The sequence below is a fragment of the Electrona antarctica genome, assembly GCF_951216825.1.
Source record: "Electrona antarctica genome assembly, chromosome: 8".
Lineage (NCBI taxonomy): Eukaryota > Metazoa > Chordata > Actinopteri > Myctophiformes > Myctophidae > Electrona > Electrona antarctica.
In genome coordinates this window covers 55,535,539-55,555,120 of record NC_136789.1, presented here as the reverse complement: position 1 = coordinate 55,555,120, position 19,582 = coordinate 55,535,539, and the positions used below count along the sequence as shown (strand labels likewise).

The 19,582-nt window shown below is 43.0% G+C and overlaps 1 long non-coding RNA gene across 1 annotated transcript; it reads left to right on the top strand.

Annotated features, from left to right (window-relative positions):
- Window positions 1-474: 474 nt before the first annotated feature.
- LOC306928433 lies at window positions 475-17,327 on the top strand. The gene is made up of 3 exons (XR_013790690.1): window positions 475-554; window positions 8,812-9,180; window positions 14,268-17,327. It is a non-coding gene; the product is annotated as an uncharacterized lncRNA (long non-coding RNA).
- Window positions 17,328-19,582: the final 2,255 nt, after the last annotated feature.

Genomic DNA, 19,582 nt, shown 5'->3' with positions numbered 1-19,582 from the left:
ATTAGGGCAACTTTCGTTCAACTTTGACCCCTCTATCACATGGAACTATTTTTTGGGCGTAGTGATATGGACACAAAAAACATAATTCCGTGTGATAGAGGGTTCAAAAATGAATAGTGCAACTTTCATTCATTTTTCATTCATTTATTTTTACCATATTATGGTAAAAATTAGGTCAACAATACAAATTAATGACACTAGTTTTGTGAATTAAAAATGACCACAACATGACCGGAACTACTTAATATTTCACCAAAACCAGAGCAGAACTCCCACCATGGGACTCGGGCAATCAATTAATACAGTTGCAACTTGCAACCACTATATTAATTGCAAGTATTTCATACAGCTTTAAGTTAAAACAATTCTGAACTATCCCTTTAAGGCCAACAGTGCGTGGATCCTTTATTGCGCATGCGTAAAATACTTTGACCCCGAAGTAACTGAGAAACTGAGAAACTGGCCAGCGGCAGCGGTGATGTTGTTGATTAACAAAGAGCAGCTGTGACTCGTGGTGAAAATGTCTCATAAAGGATCTTAACACTGCAGGACAGGTTAGTAATTAAACAATAAACACATGTTTACATCTAGCCCCGATACGTTCCCTCAGTCCCCACGCTCATTCTGAAAGAGCGTTTCCAATTCATTTCCAATGGGAGAGTGAACGTGAACACAGCTTCTGAACCATTCCTTAACTCCAGGTCACTAAACTAAATACTGGACCCAATCATCACAAGGCACACAATATTTACAAGATATTCATAGTAAAATGGCTTCTTTTAGCGAGACAAATAAGGAGACAATCTACTTTGTTAAAGGACCACTTCACCACTTTTCAACATCTCTTCATATAATTGGTCCTCACTAATGTTCATGATAAAACACCACAATTATTTCCTACTCAGTCTGTGTCTCATAGGAGGGCTTTGGGCAGTTCGGACACCCGTCCACTAGTGATGGGCCAATGAAGCTTTTATGAACCTCTGAACCAGTTGAACCAATTGGTTCAAAAATGGGTTAAGCTTTGAAGCTTCAGTGAATAGTGACATCTGCTGGCGAAATGCTAGACTGCATTTAATTTAGGCAGTAGAGACAGTGAAACACTTACTACAGGACACAGCAAAACTTTAGTAAATAAACCTATATTATCAGATTAGATTTTTGTTGTGAAATCTTAGAAGGAATGTACTCTACAAATAAAGACTTGAAGTTGATTGATTCATTTGTGTATTCAACTATTTGGGCAACATGTGAGCTTTATCCTCTAATTCATGGACCTGGATTGAGTGTGTCTAAATGCCTAAACTGTAATTAAACATTGAAATAAAAGAAAATAAACAAACATAAACACACAATAGTGTTTTGTATGGAGCAGTGTGATATATTTGTAGGATGGGGAAATATTTGACACATCTAATGTATTGCTAATGGCCAATTAATACATTCATGTCAGATTTAATTTAATACGTTGTATTGCACAGATGCACATCGCAATGTTGATTAAACGTATTGATTAAATAACGCTTAGTTACAAATATAGATGTGCCACTTTCGTCTACTGTATTGCATCAAAATATTTGCAGTACCCCAGCCAAGGTTTGAACTGACGACCCTCCGCTTACGAGTCCAGCACGCAACAGACAAGCCACAGCAGTAATTTACTGATAGGGTTTTCCTGTAGGTTTTATCATGGTTGCGCAAGCCGATCCGTGGCAACTCAAAGTATTGAACCAGTTCCTAGACCAGTTCGAGGAAATGAACCAGTTACTGCTTCGGACGTCATTGGTCACGTGACTTTTGCTTCGGACGTCATTGGTCACGTGACTTTTTCCCTACTGAAGCAAGCTTCGAAGCACTGGTTCATATGCAAATGAAGGCGGGGTTTGAAGCTTGTGTCGGAGCTTCAGTATCAGACGCCCATCACTACCGTCCACCAGTGACATCATCATTAGGCAGATTTTGTTTTTTTAAACAAGATTTGTTTTAAAATATATTTAGATTTTTATTATCGTGAGACTTTTGCATTGCAACTTTTCAGGAAAAGAAAGCCTGCCGTTTCTATTAGCTTGGATTCACCATCGATGATGTCACTGGTGGACTGGTTTCTGAACTGCCCACAGCCTTCCTATGAGACACAGACTGAGTAGGAAAAAATTGTGGTATTTTATCATGAACATTAGTTAGGACCAATTATAGGAAGAGAAGTTGAAAAGTGGTGAAGTGGTCCTTTAATGACATTTCTTTATCCCAGCAACAAACTCGTGATATTTGAGTTGAGTCCGGAAGCCTCTCTCTGTCCATCTGCAATTTCACGGTCAACACACAGGGGGCTCTGGCGTAGGGCTGGGTGCAATAACCGCAATATCGCCATACCGCCGGTATACAACGCATACCGCGGTATCGGGTTCGTTACCGCGGTAACGAACCCGTTAAGTTTTTTTTGTCCGTGCTGTTCTGGCGCCCTAGGTTCTAACCCTAACCCTAACCCTAGTTCTAACCCTAACCCTGGGTTCTAGGCCTAAGTGCATATGGTTGATATGAAATAAAGTGTATCATAATAAACAGTGAGGCTCAGTCAGTCTAATCATATGCCAGCAACACCAGAGGGAGTTCAACAAACCATGTGCAACCCAGATTCGGCACAAACAAGTATTGATTGATTGATTGATTGAACTATTTATTAACAGTTTGCAGAATTACAGTAGCCTACATTTCAAGCACAACTCAATACAAAGACTGTTAACTGCGAGTGGACGACCCAATAAAGCATTACACTTGTTTACAAGAGGGTCCACCTAAATTAATTTCACTCCTATGCCACAATAATGTGGAACGCCCTACCAACTGTCATTAAGACATGTAAATCCCTTGACTCCACCCACCCCCACCCACCCCTTTTCCCCCTCACTGTATATGTTTTTCCCCCTTTTTACCTCCTTTATGATGATTTCCTGTTTTTGGCTTTATAGAAGTGTATAGTGTACAAAATGTTATGATTAATTGAACAAGGTGGACCCTCTTTGTAAACAAGTGTAATGCTTTATGGTGTCGTCCACTCACAGAGTAACAGTTAACAGTTTTTGTATTGAGTTGTGCAAATGTACTGTAAACTGTTAATACAAACTTAAATCAATCAATCAAGCAATAATGTTAACTCATGGCTTGGGGACTGGGGAGGCGCGCAGTTGCTGCGTGGTGTGGAGCGGCTGGAAGTTGAACCTTTCAATTCATCATATATTAAATCTATCAGTTAACTTGGAATTTGTTTAATATGTTTAAGATTTTAGGTTCCATGATGAGGGGACGTTTTTGAATGGTGAGGTGTTTGTTTCATGCGATGCGCTGCTGAGCGGGCATTTAATTGGAGTGAGAATGGTTGCCATTGCGATTCCAAGTGAGACAGTGTGCGGGATTCTTTTTTCTCTACTTCTCAGTTCCAGTTATCCAACGCACCTGTCCATTGTAGGTGTGCAGAAGGACTTTTTCTTATAGTCAGTCAAAAGATAAAAACAGTTCTGTCCGTCCTGTCTGTACAGCTCTCTCTCTCTCTCCCTCTCCCCCTTTCTCTTCTCTCGCTGACAGACATCAATACAAAGTTGAAACCGTTACAACGATGCGACCTTATCCATAGGCTACACGTTTAGCCTAATGTTTCTCTCTCTCTCTCTCTCTCCCTTTCTCTTCTCGTCTCTCGCTGACAGACATCAATACAAAGTTGAAACCTGTTACAACGCTGCGCCCTTATCCATAGGCTACACGTTTAGCCTAATGTTTCTCTCTCTCTCTGACGGTCTGAGCAATGCACGATGCACCTGGCTGTTACAATAGCGCGAGGTATTAATATTCGCTCAAAACAAAGTCGGACAATGTTTTAAATTAGGCTACTCCAAACCAGACCCACTTATAAATGTTGTCTGTTGTGACATCAATGGGATCGCAGGAAAAAGACGCTCAACACAACTTGTCTTGATCTGAAATGATGTGAAATCCGTTCGCTTTTTTATTTATTTTTTAACAGCGTGCTGCGGGAGATGTCTGACGCAGTTGATTTGATTGACACCAGAACACGTGTTGCGGCATTGACATGCCAATCTTTCCTTAATAAAACTGTAGTCCATAATATCCGTTCCAAAACTCTGTTTGCCTGCACCCCCTGTTACCTCCTCCTGATAGCTAACGCCCCCCCCCCCCCCAACGCCCAGAATGGTTATTTGGCCCAAAAGGATTTATATATATTATAATCACACAATCAAAGTCCGGATCGTTTGCAGCTGGGGTTAATTGCCTCGCGCTGCGCAAGGGTCTTCACAATAGTGCTGTTGTGGATTTCATTTTGGTAAACTGGATAACAACAGAAAAACGTGGAAAAGCTATATGAGTCGTCTTGTCTCTGTAACGGTGCCACTGTGTGTGTGAGCTGTGAGGGGAGGCCGCGCAATGGCGCGCATGGAGGAGGAATAACACTGGAACTGCACTAGAGACACACAGCTGCTCTGGATTTTGCAGACCTGCTCTATACATCTCCACGTTCCACCGGACTAAATAACACTATAAAACCGGAGGATTCTTTTTCCGCGCGCTGGGGGGGAGATGCGGTAATTATCGCCATACCGGCGGTATGGGGGCCGACAATAACCGCGGTAATAAAAATCCCATACCGCCCCAGCCCTACCTGGCGTATAAAAACCTTGGCGAAACACGAGGATAAAGGAAACATTCAGTACAAATGTCCAGTGTGCTAATTCACAACAACTACTACCTTGGTGTTGAAACTTGAATTTCTCTAAACCTTCACAAGAGCAGACAGCCTAAGTTCAAATATCATTTATGAAAAGGCTATACAGTCAAGTCGTTTCACGGAAGTTGCTGTAGGCTATGTGGGAATTATCTGACGAGTGGGCAAACCTTACATATATATACTAAATTATACTAAAATAATATAGCCTTTCCATGAGTATCTTTTTTATATTTTTCCAAAAAAGAATACAAACAGCATATTACATGTAATATGATATTGGCTGTTTCATTTGCAACTTGCAAGTTATGAATCTTGAACCTAAGGCGACTAAAACAAACGGTTGTTTGCTGTAGTAAATAAGTGTGTTTTGAATCTGCATACAGGGCTCTCGCCCTCCCAATCCCACCCCTCATCGGGTAAGAAAAACGGCGATGCGCTCCGCAGCCCTTTATTGCTAGCCACGCCCATTTAAAAAATCATAATGAAACTAGAAAAAGTGCCCTTCTGGGCACAGGTCTCCACCAGGAGGATAGGAGTGTGTGTGTGATGTTTGGCAAAAGTTTAGGAGCTGTGTGTGTGTGTGTGTGTGTGTGTGTGTGTGTGTGTGTGTGTGTGTGTGTGTGTGTGTGTGTGTGTGTGTGTGTGTGTGTGTGTGTGTGTGTGTGTGTGTGACGTGGCTTGGCCTGTTGTAGCGCCACCATGAGGCTGATTTGAAAACTGTCAAGTGGCATTTCTTCCAAAGCCTAGTGGGAATATGCATGCACAGTTTCACCACAATCGAACGCTGCATTGAGTAGTTGTGGCGATTTGTACAAAACGGGTACAAAGCAGGCTACTCCTGAAAAGTTTAGAAGCCAATCGTAGCCAATGAGGGTGGATTATGAGAAATCAAACAAACCCGTCTTGATCACATGAAGAGCATGTGTACCGATTTGCGTGAAATTTGGATAAAATCTGAAGGAGTAATAGTAGAAAATGTGTTTTACATATGTCGGCCTCCTGGTGGCGCTATAAAGAGCAGATGTGAAAAATTCCAGGCAAAGGTTTTTCCTTGGCCTCTAGGGAGTTGGCATACAACGTTATCCACAGATCCGTGCAGTTAGAGGTAAAACACTTTTCGGTCAGTTATAGCGCCACCATGAGGCTGAGTTGAAAATGTTCATGTGGCATTTCTTCCTCGGCCTAGTGGGAATGTGCGTGCACAATTTCACGGAAATCACACGATGTGTTCATGATTTGCAGCATTTTGTTTGAAACTGAGCACTCCTGCGAACTTTGGAAGCCAATCTTAGCCAATCAGGATGGAGTCTGAGAAATCTGAAAAACCTGTTTTGTTGAATGGCTCTAGAGAGACTGTGTACCAATTTGCGTGATGTTTGGACAAAATCTGTAGGTGTACTGTCCAAAAACTGAACAAATCTTGGAGCGCAGCTCCCAGGGTCAGCATTAAAAAGGGACATAAGAAAAAAACATACAACATACAATCCTAGAATAAATAAGTGCTGGAGCAGCATAATCTACCTAAAACGTGCATAATTCAGTTCATATATATCATGATTCAGTTCATCTGTCATATTGACTATACCATCCTTAATGTCCTCGGCTACTATAGTCACACAGTGGCAGGGGAAAAACTGTTAAGAGAAGCATGTTGTGTGGGTGCAGATGCTCTCTGGCCTGTTGTGTCCTGGCTCTGTGCTCTCCTACTGCTCTGTGTAGATTGTGTCCATGGCAGGGAGATCTGATCCAATAATTCTCTCCGCACTTTTGACAACTCGTTGCATCGATTTCCTCTCAGCTTGGATAGTGTTTCCAAACCACACGGTGATACCGCTGGTGAGGATGCTTTCGACGAGAATTTAAATTCTCAATTCTGTTTAGAACCACACCAATGACAATCTGGAATCGGGTAATGTTTGAAATGCCTATTTCTAAGTTTTAGACAGTTAACCATTTCTAAATAGAATTTAGAAAAAACCGACTGTTTTCCAAATTTCATTTATCAAATGTAAAATTAAAATTAAAATGGTTGAGAAATACACGGACCCTCACCCTGTGATCTTACTGTACATACATTTCATGCTATTCCAAATAAACAGACCGGTTCCATCCGCACGTGGTTAGCAGAGTAGCATCCGCTGCATGAATCTGCTTTGCACGGCGTGTGTTCTCACCCAATAATTCATTCTAGGGATGTCCCGATACACTTTTTTTCATTTCAGATCCCGATACCACAATTTCTGTGTTAGTCGATACCGATACCACTGTTGTGATCTCGTGTTGTGTTTATAGCAATCTAGCTATATATCTCGTGTTGACGTGGGGTGCAGTACTTAGTTTAGACAGTTTTTGGTTTAGACTAGTCATTGGTTAGACCAGTCATTAGTCCTACAACTACAACCTATCTCAAACCATCAGACCATCTTGGTCTGAGGTTGACACTAATGGGCTTGATGGGTGGACTTAATCCCCTCAAAGGTTTAATCATCAAGGTTGAATCATCAATCAACACTTTAATCGTTGACCTCAGAGGAGGAGACTAGATTAAGCCGGACTAAAACTAAATATAAGATTGAGACATTTTTTAAGACTAAAACTTAATTGCCCAGACTCTTCTTCAACCAAGATGGCGAAAGCAAACATTCTTTGTTCGCTACTCATACAATAGTTTGGTACAAAACACTGAAGTCCTTAAACCAGAAACCTAAACCTAACCTCCCACGGGGCAGCACACCTAAACCTAACCTTAACCCATGTCTAACCAATGACTAGTCTAAACTAAGTATGCATCCCGTTGAGGTGTTGTGTTTATAGCAGACTCCTCACTCATATGTGCACTTTATTTGTGCAACTCCAAAGCAAACTCCACATGCCCCAACATTTTATTTACTTGCCACAGTGTCAACCCCTTAGCCCTGTGTCGGATCGGTGGTTAGACTGGCATATTCGCCCATACCGATATGACCCGATATGACAAATAAGGGCCGATACCGATACCTTTCCGATCTCTAATTAATTCCTAAGACTTGGAGTCATATATTGTCCTCTAGTGTCATAGCCACTTGAAAGTTCTGGCAGAAAACGTATGTTTAGTAAAATCTCTCCACTTTTCCACGAGCTGCACACAGACTTTGCAACAAATTATACACGTATATATTTGTTTTCAATATCAAATTAACTAAAATAATAACAAAAAAAAACCAAGTAAATAACATTATAATGGTTAAACACAAACCAGTCAAATGTATGAAATATTGGAAGCTAGGCATACTGTTTTACCATCATTTTGAAACCTTTTGTATCGACTTGAATAATAAATCCCATCCCATCTTAAATGATAAGTACAAGTTGTTTCTCCTTGTGATTTCCACAGAGCACCACAGGGAGAGCTTTACAGCATCTAGAGAGATAGGGCCCTATTATGCGTGTCTTAAGTACCAGGTCTTATGACTTAACTTAAGACCTGGAGGCGTGGTCAATGCTGTTTGGCCACTCAGAATAGCCAAATGGCATTGATCACGCCTCCAGGTCTTAAGTTAAGTAATAAGACCTGGTACTTAAGACATGCATAATAGGGCCCATGGTCTCCACAGAGCACCTCGGGGAGAGCTTTACAGCGTCTAGAGAGATGGTCTCCACAGAGCACCTCAGGGAGAGCTCTACAGCGTCTAGAGAGATGGCCTCCACAGAGCACCTCGGGGAGAGCTTTACAGCGTCTAGAGAGATGGTCTCCACAGAGCACCTCGGGGAGAGCTCTACAGCGTCTAGAGAGATGGCCTCCACAGAGCACCACAGGGAGAGCTCTACAGCGTCTAGAGAGATGACCTCCACAGAGCACCTCGGGGAGAGCTCTACAGCATCTAGAGAGATGGCCTCCACAGAGCACCACAGGGAGAGCTCTACAGCGTCTAGAGAGATGACCTCCACAGAGCACCTCGGGGAGAGCTCTACAGCATCTAGAGAGATGGTCTCCACAGAGCACCACAGGGAGAGCTCTACAGCGTCTAGAGAGATGACCTCCACAGAGCACCTCGGGGAGAGCTCTACAGCGTCTAGAGAGATGGTCTCCACAGAGCACCACAGGGAGAGCTCTACAGCGTCTAGAGAGATGGTCTCCACAGAGCACCACAGGGAGAGCTCTACAGCGTCTAGAGAGATGGCCTCCACAGAGCACCTCGGGGAGAGCTCTACAGCGTCTAGAGAGATGGCCTCCACAGAGCACCACAGGGAGAGCTCTACAGCGTCTAGAGAGATGGCCTCCACAGAGCACCACGGGGAGAGCTCTACAGCGTCTAGAGAGATGGCCTCCACAGAGCACCACGGGGAGAGCTCTACAGCGTCTAGAGAGATGGCCTCCAAAAGACATTCAACGTTGTCAGAGGAACAGCCAGAGAAGGACCAGGGACGTGGACTGCAACCTTTTGTAAAGTTGTACCGTATAGGTATGTGCTGTTTTATTTACTAAAACGAATAGAATACGCACGTCACTGACTAGAGGTGCTGGGTTCAAAAGTGACATCAGAAAAAGAGAAAAGAACCGGCACACTCGTCTGCTCCATAAGTTATACTTTATTGACAACGTTTCGAGCCAAGGCTCTTCATCTGGTCAAACTCGAGATGTGAGTGATCCACACATTTAAATTGACACCCACGGGTCACGTTACTAGTCAGTGGGTCGAACCAACACAACATGGTCATCAAATCAATTAATCAAATATTTACAGTGTTTCACATTTTTCAAATCCACAACAGTGGAATTCACATCATCACATCATTCACATAATCAGGTATTATTACTTATTGGGCAACAATTCAAATATAGATATATATAGTCCCCAAATTCCTTTTGGGGACATTGTGTTTAAGGTGTAAATCCAAAAGGTTTCATGCTGTATAGCAATCTATTCAGATCTCCTCCTCGCCTGGGACATTTCACATGTTCAATCCCCTGATATCTGAGAGTGGCCACTAGTGATGCGCGGGCCGGCTATTTTTCATAACCCGCCTGTCCCGTGCGCGGTGGCGGTACTGCACACCCAAAATAGCCGCTCTACAAGCTCACAGCGCGTCGTAGCGCAGGCAACGCATTTTGAGCTTGTAGATCTGCTATAATTCTGTGTGTGTGCACTGTGCACGCCTGCCCAGCGCTCAATTAAGAAAGATTTGGTGCAGATGTGCTCATTGCGCTGATGACGGTCAGGTTCAGAGCCTCAGAAAGGAGAGGGCACCTTTCTCCAACGGTCAAAAAGGCAGGGGCTAAAGCACCCTTTCATAAGCAACACATTGATGAACAACAGAACAAGCTGATGGTTTCAGCAGGAGTAGACAGACACAGGAGAGCAGGTTCCCGGAATGCTCTTTTTCCCTCCTTTTTTGGGAGGGCGGGGCGCGCCGCTCGATAATTGCGCTGAAAACCTTGACCCGTCCGCCCCGCCCCGCGGGTCAACCTGCGGGACCTGCGCGTAACGGGCCGGCTCGTGCATCACTATTGGCCACAGTGTGTTTAGTGGACAAGCAGTGCATTGCAACAGGGCTCTTGAGGATATTGGTTGCGAATGCTGCTTCTATGCTCGGAAATACGTGTCTTTAGCGCCCGGTTACTTTTGCCAACATATCCTAGACCGCATGGGCATTTTAGCAGATGTATACAATTTTTGGTTGTGCATGTTATAGTGCCCCTAATATCAAAGTATTTACGCGTGAGTGGGTGTGTAAAGGTGTGGCTCTTCGTGGTGAAGTTGCATTGTGCGCAAAGGCCACATTAAATTGCCATCAGGGTTTTGAGTCAAAAAAGAGGATTCTGGCAAAATAGGAGTGAGATCTGATTTACAGTTTGTCTGATATTAGGAGGACATTTGTCAACAACCCTGGGCATTTCTTTAAAAGTACTGGCCAATTTGGGGTCGCTGCTGAGGAGTTCAAATTCCTTACCAAGGGGCTGAATATAGAGGGTATGCACATGCTTAAAGTGAATGGCACATCGAGTGGCAAATCGAGTGGCAAAGCAATAGGCAAAGTGAGTTTAACATTGTTTAATGTTGTTTAATGCAATCAGATAGGACCTTTCTGTTTGGATGTATGGGCTGTCAGGGCCAGAAAGTAGTTTTTTGCCACTCAGTAGGCATTCCTGCATAACTTCCAGGTTTGATGATGATGTCACGCGCATACCCTCTATAGAGCGTCGCAGTCCCGCCCCCTACCATGGACCAGGAAATGAAACCCAATGCATTTTTCCCATAGACATTTCATAAAGTATTTATTTAAAGACGGTTACGCCACGGACAAAGCCAACGGGAGTCGTGACAACTCATGACAACACAAACAATATTTTGGACCAAACAAATAATTACAAAGAAGAAAAACAACAAAAAAAGTGTTGTAACCTGCCGTTTTTTTCTTCTTTCTAATTATTTTTTCGGCCCCAAAAATTGTGTTTGTTGTCATGATTTGTCACGACTCGAGTTGGCTTTGTCCGCGGCGTAAACGTCTTTAAATAAATACTTTCTGAAATGTCTATGAGGAAAATGAACAGAGAATCATTTCCTGGTCCATGGTAGTCCAAAGGGACTGCGACGCTCTATTGCAGAATGCATAGAGGACCGTTACTTGAGGGGGCGTCCCGTTTTGATTGTAGGACTTGCTCCTGTGTACAGGTACTGAATATGTCGCGTGCCTTTTTTAGCCATTCATCTGGATAGCCTCTGCTTCTGAAGCGCTCACCTAGGAGATCTGCTTGGGTTTTGCAGTCCGCGTATTCACTACAAAGTCTCCTAATGCTGGCTCCACATTTTGGGCGGGAACCCCTTTTGGTGTTTTAAACATTATGTTATAATTTAGCTATTAAAAAATTAAAGATCTACAAGCTCATAACGTGCCACCGAGTGGCGCGTTATGAGCTTGTTGGTCTGCTATTTTTGAAAAATCGTGAAAATGTGCCTCAAATTTGGAATATATTTTTTCAGAGCAAACGTTTTTAACTCAAATCTTTGCTTCTGGGGAGTAGAGTTCTCATCGGGCCCGAAATTTGAAGCCCGGCACGGCCCGGCCCTAACTGGTTCAGCCCGAAGCTCGGCCCGACCCTAAAGATTTCCATAATGTTAGGCCCGAAGCCCGATGAAGCCCGGGAAAAAAAAAAAAAAAGAACGCCACTTTAATGCATGGCCAGCGCAGCGGCGTGCGCCGTCAGTGGTTCAGTGTGTGTCTGTGTGAGAGTGAGAAAGGAGTTCAATGGACTTATCGCCGAAATAAAGGATTTATGTAGCTCACGTTAGACTGTTAATGTACCATTTCCATATCATTCTAATGGATTCCATTTCCAGTGGTGGTGAGTAGCTCCCCTTAGTTTCCTCTGAAGTGAAGCAGCTATGTCCAAGACCCCAAGTATCGTCCCCGTTGCGTTCGGTGTCCAAAAGAACAAACATAGCCTACAAAGTTTACAAACCATCCACGCACCCGCTCATGGCGTGTCTCGACAGCTTAGAGATCTGTTATTTTAAATCGGGCACATATAACGAGGAGCGCCGCCGCACTGAGGGACGGCGGTTATAATACTAATCATTTTGTAAATCAAATAGCCTGTAGCCTGCAGTGGACTGTAACATTGCGTGGTCATCATACACTACAGAATTATATGGAACGGTTGGTGACTATATGACGTTGATTAGCTGGCCTAGGTTATTCATTTCATCGCAGCCAGCTGGGTTTAACGAGATGGCTCAGTGCAACTGTGCAACTGTTTTCGTCATGTTGCAGTCACACGATAGCTGAATCAGATATCGTGTGATAATCCGATTGATTTATAAAACATTTAGCATATGAACTGAAGCTCATTTGGTGCGCCGCAAACCAGAGGCCAGCCAGCGGTATAAACAACCACCCCACCGTTCACTTCTCTCTGCTCATGCCTGCGCACTGTGCGCAGTCAGTAATCCAAGCCCCCTGCCTCCACTCCTCCGTCTTCCTCCTGTCACAATTAAGTGAAGCCCTCTTTATAATAAATACATACTTGTAGGCAGTATAGCCTACACATTACACAAATAACAGAATTGCTATTTTTATTATAATAACATTCTTGAAAAAAGGAGAAAGAGAAAGAAAAAAGAAAAAATCACAGAGCCCGAGGCTCGGCCCGGCCCGACTAATTAGCATAATGTTTTGGGCCCGGCCCGGCCCGGAAATGTCGGGCCGGGTCGGGCCGGGCCGGGTTCGGGCAGAAAATGAGAACTCTACTGGGGAGGTCCCTGGAACAACATATTTTCAGATGGGGGTCGGAGGCCAATTACAGATCATTTTTGGGGTCCTTGACATGAAATATTGAGTGATATAGGCCTAGAAACATAGGTATTTCAGAAAACTGTCAGGATTTAGAAGACTTTTTTTTCCAGGCCTAAATGGGTTATCGGAAGGCTGCATGTCAGGGGTAGAGGATGGAAACCGTCTGCTCACAGCAAGGCATAAAGGTGGTTGCATGCTGGACGCGTTTTTCGGGAAACCGATGGAGAGACGCCGCAAGAAATCCGACAAACGCGCTCGGTGTGTGGAGACCTTTACTGTCTGGGGGTTTTCTATAAACATCTGTTCTGAAACCGTTGCTGTTGCGTATGATGCCCGTATGTCCAGAAAATTGATTTCCCTTTTGTCAAAGGTAATAGTGAATTTTAGTGATTCATTACGGGAGTTGATATAGTCGAAAAACATGTTTAGATCGTGTCCACAGCCGTCCCATAAACCGCCCTCATAATAGAAAAATGGCATCCACAAATCGTCGGCAAAGTTTTATGTGGGTCAGGAAAGGATTGTCGGGACCAAAGACTGAATCTTGTTCAAAAAGACCCATGTAGAGACCTGCATAATTAGTAGGGGTGCAACGGTACAGTTGGCCCACGGTTCGGTTCGTAGTGCTAGACTTCTTAGTTGGACGGTGTGTGACCGAGAAATACATTATCCGCAGCTGTAAGAAATTAATTAATTTCAAACCGAAAGATCGTGGTTCATTAGGGCGTATTGAACCGTGCATGCCGTACCGAGGGGGCCATACGGCTTCCCATTGCAGCTTCCCATTGCGGAAACTAATTCGACCAGCTCTCTGTGGATGGAGTTATGGCATTTTCTGTTATCTCCATGAGAGGAACCCAGGCAACACGAAGCAATCGTGACTAGAACTAGAACCCCCCCCCCCCCCCCCCATTTCACGAAAACATGTCATTCCACTACCTCCCCACTATATGTAGGATACACTGTCAAAAATCATGTTTGTTGATACTTTCAACAACCTGTTTGGGTCAATTAATGTTTTCAGTTTTCTTGATTTTTGTAGCGTTTGTCTTTTGTCATAACCTTCTGTTGAACACTTGCTACTTATTTGTAACTATAAAAATGCAATATATTCGATAAAATATAAAAAAGATGGATACTGTCAAGCCCCTGAAAAGTGTCTTTGATAAACGACCACTTGTGGTTTAGAAATGGAGAAGATGAAGTTCCTCTAACTACCTAAGCTGGTTTTATATCTCTGTCTTTTTTTTTATAGACATCGCATACCTCCTCGTGTGTAAAGAGGAGGTTTTCACAGAACAACAGGAGAGGAGCTCCAGTCTGGTCCAGAAGGAACCACAACCTCCACAGATTAAAGAGGAACATGAGGAGAGGAGCATCAGTCTGGTCCAGGAGGAACCACAACCCCCACAGATTAAAGAGGAACATGAGGAGCTACTTCAAAGACCAAAGGAGGCTGGCATTACGCTGGCATTACTAGCAGTGAAAAGTAAAGCTGATCATGATGATGATAACAGAGATCCAGAGCCTGTAGCCAGCACCTCAACACAACACATGGAAACCCAAGCTGATGTAGAGGACTGTGGAAAATCACAACCAACTAGTGACGACCAGCTCCTCTTTTCACACTGTTCTGAATCTGACACTGACGACAGTGATGACTGGGAGATGACCAGTGAAGGGCAGTCAACTCTAAACACACTGAAATCACACAAGACACAACATGTGGAAGGACAAAGATTGTCTTTGAGCAACAAGCTGTCCCAGGACCGGAAAACATCAAAACAAACTCACTCCACGAGGAGTCACACAGGGAAGAAAACCTTTAGTTGTACATTGTGTGGCAAATGTTTTAATTGGAAGCACATTCTGACGAGGCACACAAAGACTCATACAGGGGAAAAGCTGTTTACTTGTAACGTGTGTGGTAAAGGCTGTGCTGAGAGTGGTCATCTAAAAACACACATGAGGACTCATACAGGGGAAAAGCCGTTTACTTGTAACGTGTGTGGTAAAGGCTGTGCTGAGAGTGGTCATCTAAAAACACACATGAGGACTCATACAGGGGAAAAGCCCTTCATTTGTAATGTGTGTGGTAAAGGTTTTTCTCAGAGAGTTCATCTGAATTCACACATGAGGACTCGTACAGGGGAAAAGCCGTTTACTTGTAAAGTGTGTGGTAAAGGCTGTAGTCAAAGTCGTACACTCAAATCACACATGAGGACTCATACAGGGGAAAAGTCGTTTACTTGTAAAGTGTGTGGTAAAGGCTGTAGTCTAAGTGGTGAACTAAAAAAACACATGCGGACTCATACAGGGGAAAAGCCGTTTACTTGTAAAGTGTGTGGTAAAGTCTGTAGTCTAAGTGGTCGACTAAATATACACATGAGGACTCATACAGGGGAAAAGCCGTTTACTTGTAACGTGTGTGGTAAAGGCTGTGCTGAGAGTGGTCATCTAAAAACACACATGAGGACTCATACAGGGGAAAAGCCGTTTACTTGTAACGTGTGTGGTAAAGGCTGTGCTGAGAGTGGTCATCTAAAAACACACATGAGGACTCATACAGGGGAAAAGCCCTTCATTTGTAATGTGTGTGGTAAAGGTTTTTCTCAGAGTACTCATCTGAATTCACACATGAGGACTCATACAGGGGAAAAGCCGTTTACTTGTAAAGTGTGTGGTAAAGGCTGTAGTCGAAGTCGTCATCTAAAAACACACGTGAGGACTCATACAGGGGAAAAGCCGTTTACTTGTAACGTGTGTGGTAAAGGCTGTGCTGAGAGTGGTCATCTAAAAACACACATGAGGACTCATACAGGGGAAAAGCCCTTCATTTGTAATGTGTGTGGTAAAGGTTTTTCTCAGAGTACTCATCTGAATTCACACATGAGGACTCATACAGGGGAAAAGCCGTTTACTTGTAAAGTGTGTGGTAAAGTCTGTAGTCGAAGTCGTACACTCAAATCACACATGAGGACTCATACAGGGGAAAAGCCGTTTACTTGTAAAGTGTGTGGTAAAGGCTGTAGTCTAAGTGGTGGACTAAAATCACACATGAGGACGCATACAGGGGAAAAGCCGTTTACTTGTAAAGTGTGTGGTAAAGTCTGTAGTCTAAGTGGTGAACTAAAAACACACATGCGGACTCATACAGGGGAAAAGCCGTTTACTTGTAAAGTGTGTGGTAAAGTCTGTAGTCTAAGTGGTGGACTAAAATCACACATGAGGACGCATACAGGGGAAAAGCCGTTTACTTGTAAAGTGTGTGGTAAATTCTGTAGTCTAAGTGGTGGACTAAAATCACACATGAGGACGCATACAGGGGAAAAGCCTCTCTATTGTAACACGTTTAAGACATTAACCTATTATACCGTCTGATGTTTCAGACATTAACCTTCATATGTTTTGAAAGCCTGTTTATTTCACTTTTAATTTAATAGGTTAACTGCTTAATCAATTAATTTTTAACCCCCTTTGACTGCTGGTGTTTTTCACTAACCTTTGAAGAATCACCCAATATTGTACGTCGTTGACTCGTTCTATTCCACCCACGGGTGCCTTAAAATGCCCTAGTGTTGGAAAATAATCCATGATCGATCCGTGAAAAAAGTTAGAAAAACAGAATCCATTGTGTGTGTGTGGATGTGCCATCGGCCCCCACCCGCACGGGGAGACTTATTTTTTTTAAGTGATCCAAACGTGTGCCGTGTCACGAAGAACCTGTGGAAAAGCTCCCTCCAGGTGCAATAAAACAAAGTCGCGAAAGACTCGGATCGCTTATCTCGGGGAAAATATTTACCCATGCATGTGGGATGAGCAACTCGGTATGTTTTTTTTTGTTGTTTCTTCGATCCAGCTCAATGCGAGCCGTTATTCAGAGAACAACGGCTATATAGATCAGCGGCCCCAGCATTGTGTGCGGGCCGCCATCTTTGGTAAGGCAAAACACGCCGAGCCAAGCATTGCCTAGCGACCGGGAGCCTCACTTTATGGTAAATATGAGCGAGACGATTATGAATTAATACTCAAAAAGCTCAAAAACACGTTAAAGACGTTCCTGGTGCCATGGGATTTCATGAAAAAGACCTTGAGTTAAAGGGCCGTTCCACTAATCTTATCTGAGGGATAGGCCTTCATTTTCAACGTGGTTAAACTGATTGTGATGCTATATTAACTAATTTTGCTGCACATTGTGAGCTTGTAGATTTGTTTTTTTTGCAGGATTTGGAAAGCGAAAGAGGTTAAATGTAACCATTGGTAAAAGTACCAACAAGAGTTTGTGACTAAATAGTATACGTTGGATCAATTGGAACGAAGGTTCTGTTATTTCTTTTCTTTCTGAAATTTTGAAATGGTCAGACATTGTATCAGTACACCGTTAAATATGTACTGATACAATTATTTATTCCTTTCCGATACAGATTCCGGTTCCCATAACTTGTTTATTGGTTCAATATCAAGTACCGATACGAGAGAGTAGTAATAATCAAATAAAAACAATCTAGGTCCAGGGACCCTCGGGGTTCCTTGAGGGGCTTACAAATGCCGTTAGTCAGACAATTAGTAACTATCCCAAACCTTAACCTCACAGGAAGCCACGGGTGAGTTTTAACCCGCAGCACGGACTAGTTTTAACCAGCCACGCATGTCTGGAGCCACAGGTGATTTTTAACCCGCAGCACGGGTGAGTCTTAACCGGCCTCGCAGGTCTGACTAATGGGATGTCTGACTTATGGGCAGTCTGTAACTACTATGAGATTGTACAAATAGACTCGTTAGGAAATAAGAAGAAATTATACCTAAACTAATTGATTACATGTTGGTGGTCCTTATATGTGGATGCTCCTGTTTTCTTTCTGGTGCTCCTTAATGTTTTAATTGGTAGCACCAGGTTTACCAAGTACAAAAAGTAAAATTTTGAGCAATGCATTACCTGTGCTGCATTGTCCGAAGGTATAAACATATGTTTGAGTCTCGTGTACCTGTGCACATGACATGTAACAAAGAATCTATTGACTGTGTTTTCAATTAACACACGCAGCAGCGGTCTACCTAGAGAAATGGACGTGTTTCGGCCAAAACACGTCCGTTTCTCTAGGTAGACCGCTGCTGTGTGTTAATTAAAAAAATAAAATGAAAGTTCATAAGAAACTATACTCAAGAGTCAAGACAATGCGGATATTCCTTTTGCATTGCATCTTCAAGAATCTGCACCCGGCTACAGGGAGGACTACTCAAGAGTAGAGCACGCCTTCTCCCTAACGGCTTTTGATCCGGTGGGTCAGTTCACCAGACGAGGACAAAGGACTGATGGATGGATGTCCCTGTGACACTACTATGCAGCCAGTTCACCAGACCAGATTTTAGATACTTTATACAATTTTTTTTCCAAAAGCTCCTAGGATTTAGAACTGTGGTTCTCAAAGATAGCGGCAGCACGTCCATTTGACCATTTAGGGTGGATTGAGTATTTTAACATTAAAGGGCTTCTATAAAAGTCACCAGAAATACATTTCTTAAAGGGGCATACCACTCATTTTCAACATTTTACTATGTCATTAATATACCTTAGAGCTGTTGTGTGGAAATAATAAAAAAGACCCCCCATTCTGTGTTTACTAGAACTAGAGGTCTGAAAAAAATCATTAACATGGTGAAACACATCTTGATGATGTCATCAAGATGTGTTTCACCATGTTAATGATTTTTTTCATAATTACAGTTCTAGGAAACACAGAATGGGGGGGACTGTTTTATTATTTCCACACAACAGCTCTAAGGTATATTAATGACATAGTAAAATGTTGAAAATGGGTGGTTTTCCCCTTTAATGCCATCCATATCCATATCATTTATTTGATTGGTCTCTTCTAACCACAACAAATATGTTGTCAGTTTTTACCCAAATTATGTCATCGAAAGTCCATCTGAAGCACTTTTCTGACTGAAACACTATAGGCTCTACACTACAGCCACAAGGACAAGGTGAGTGTACAAGGATGAGTAGGCATCGCATACAGCAGCCAGGGAACACTTCCATAATGAATGACATCACAGTGACATTCTTGTGTTAACTGTAGAAATGCCTGCTGCTATTTCCCATTATCACCACAAGGTGGCAGGAAAGCCTTAGGTTTCCCATGCTTTAGAAGTGATGTTATAATATCAGAAGTATGTGATAATGTCGTTTTAGTCCATTCCTCAGGGTTAAAGGGTCTTTCTGTGTGGAGTTTGCATGTTCTCCCCGTGTCTCCTAGGGTTAGGTACCCTCACAAAAAACATGCAGTAATCCTGGTCTCTAAACTACCTCCCCCTGGCCAGCCTGATCCAGCGGAAAGGATCTGGCCGGATTGATTGATTGATTGATTGAAGAATTTATTAACAGTTTGCAGAATTACAGTACATTTCAAGCACAAACTCAATACAAAGGCTGTTAACTGTGAGTGGACGACCCAATTAAGCATTACACTTGTTTCCAATAGGGTCCACCATGTTCAAATCATCAAAACATTTAGAGACGTACAAATAGACACATCTATAGACAGAACAGGAATTCATCATAAAGGA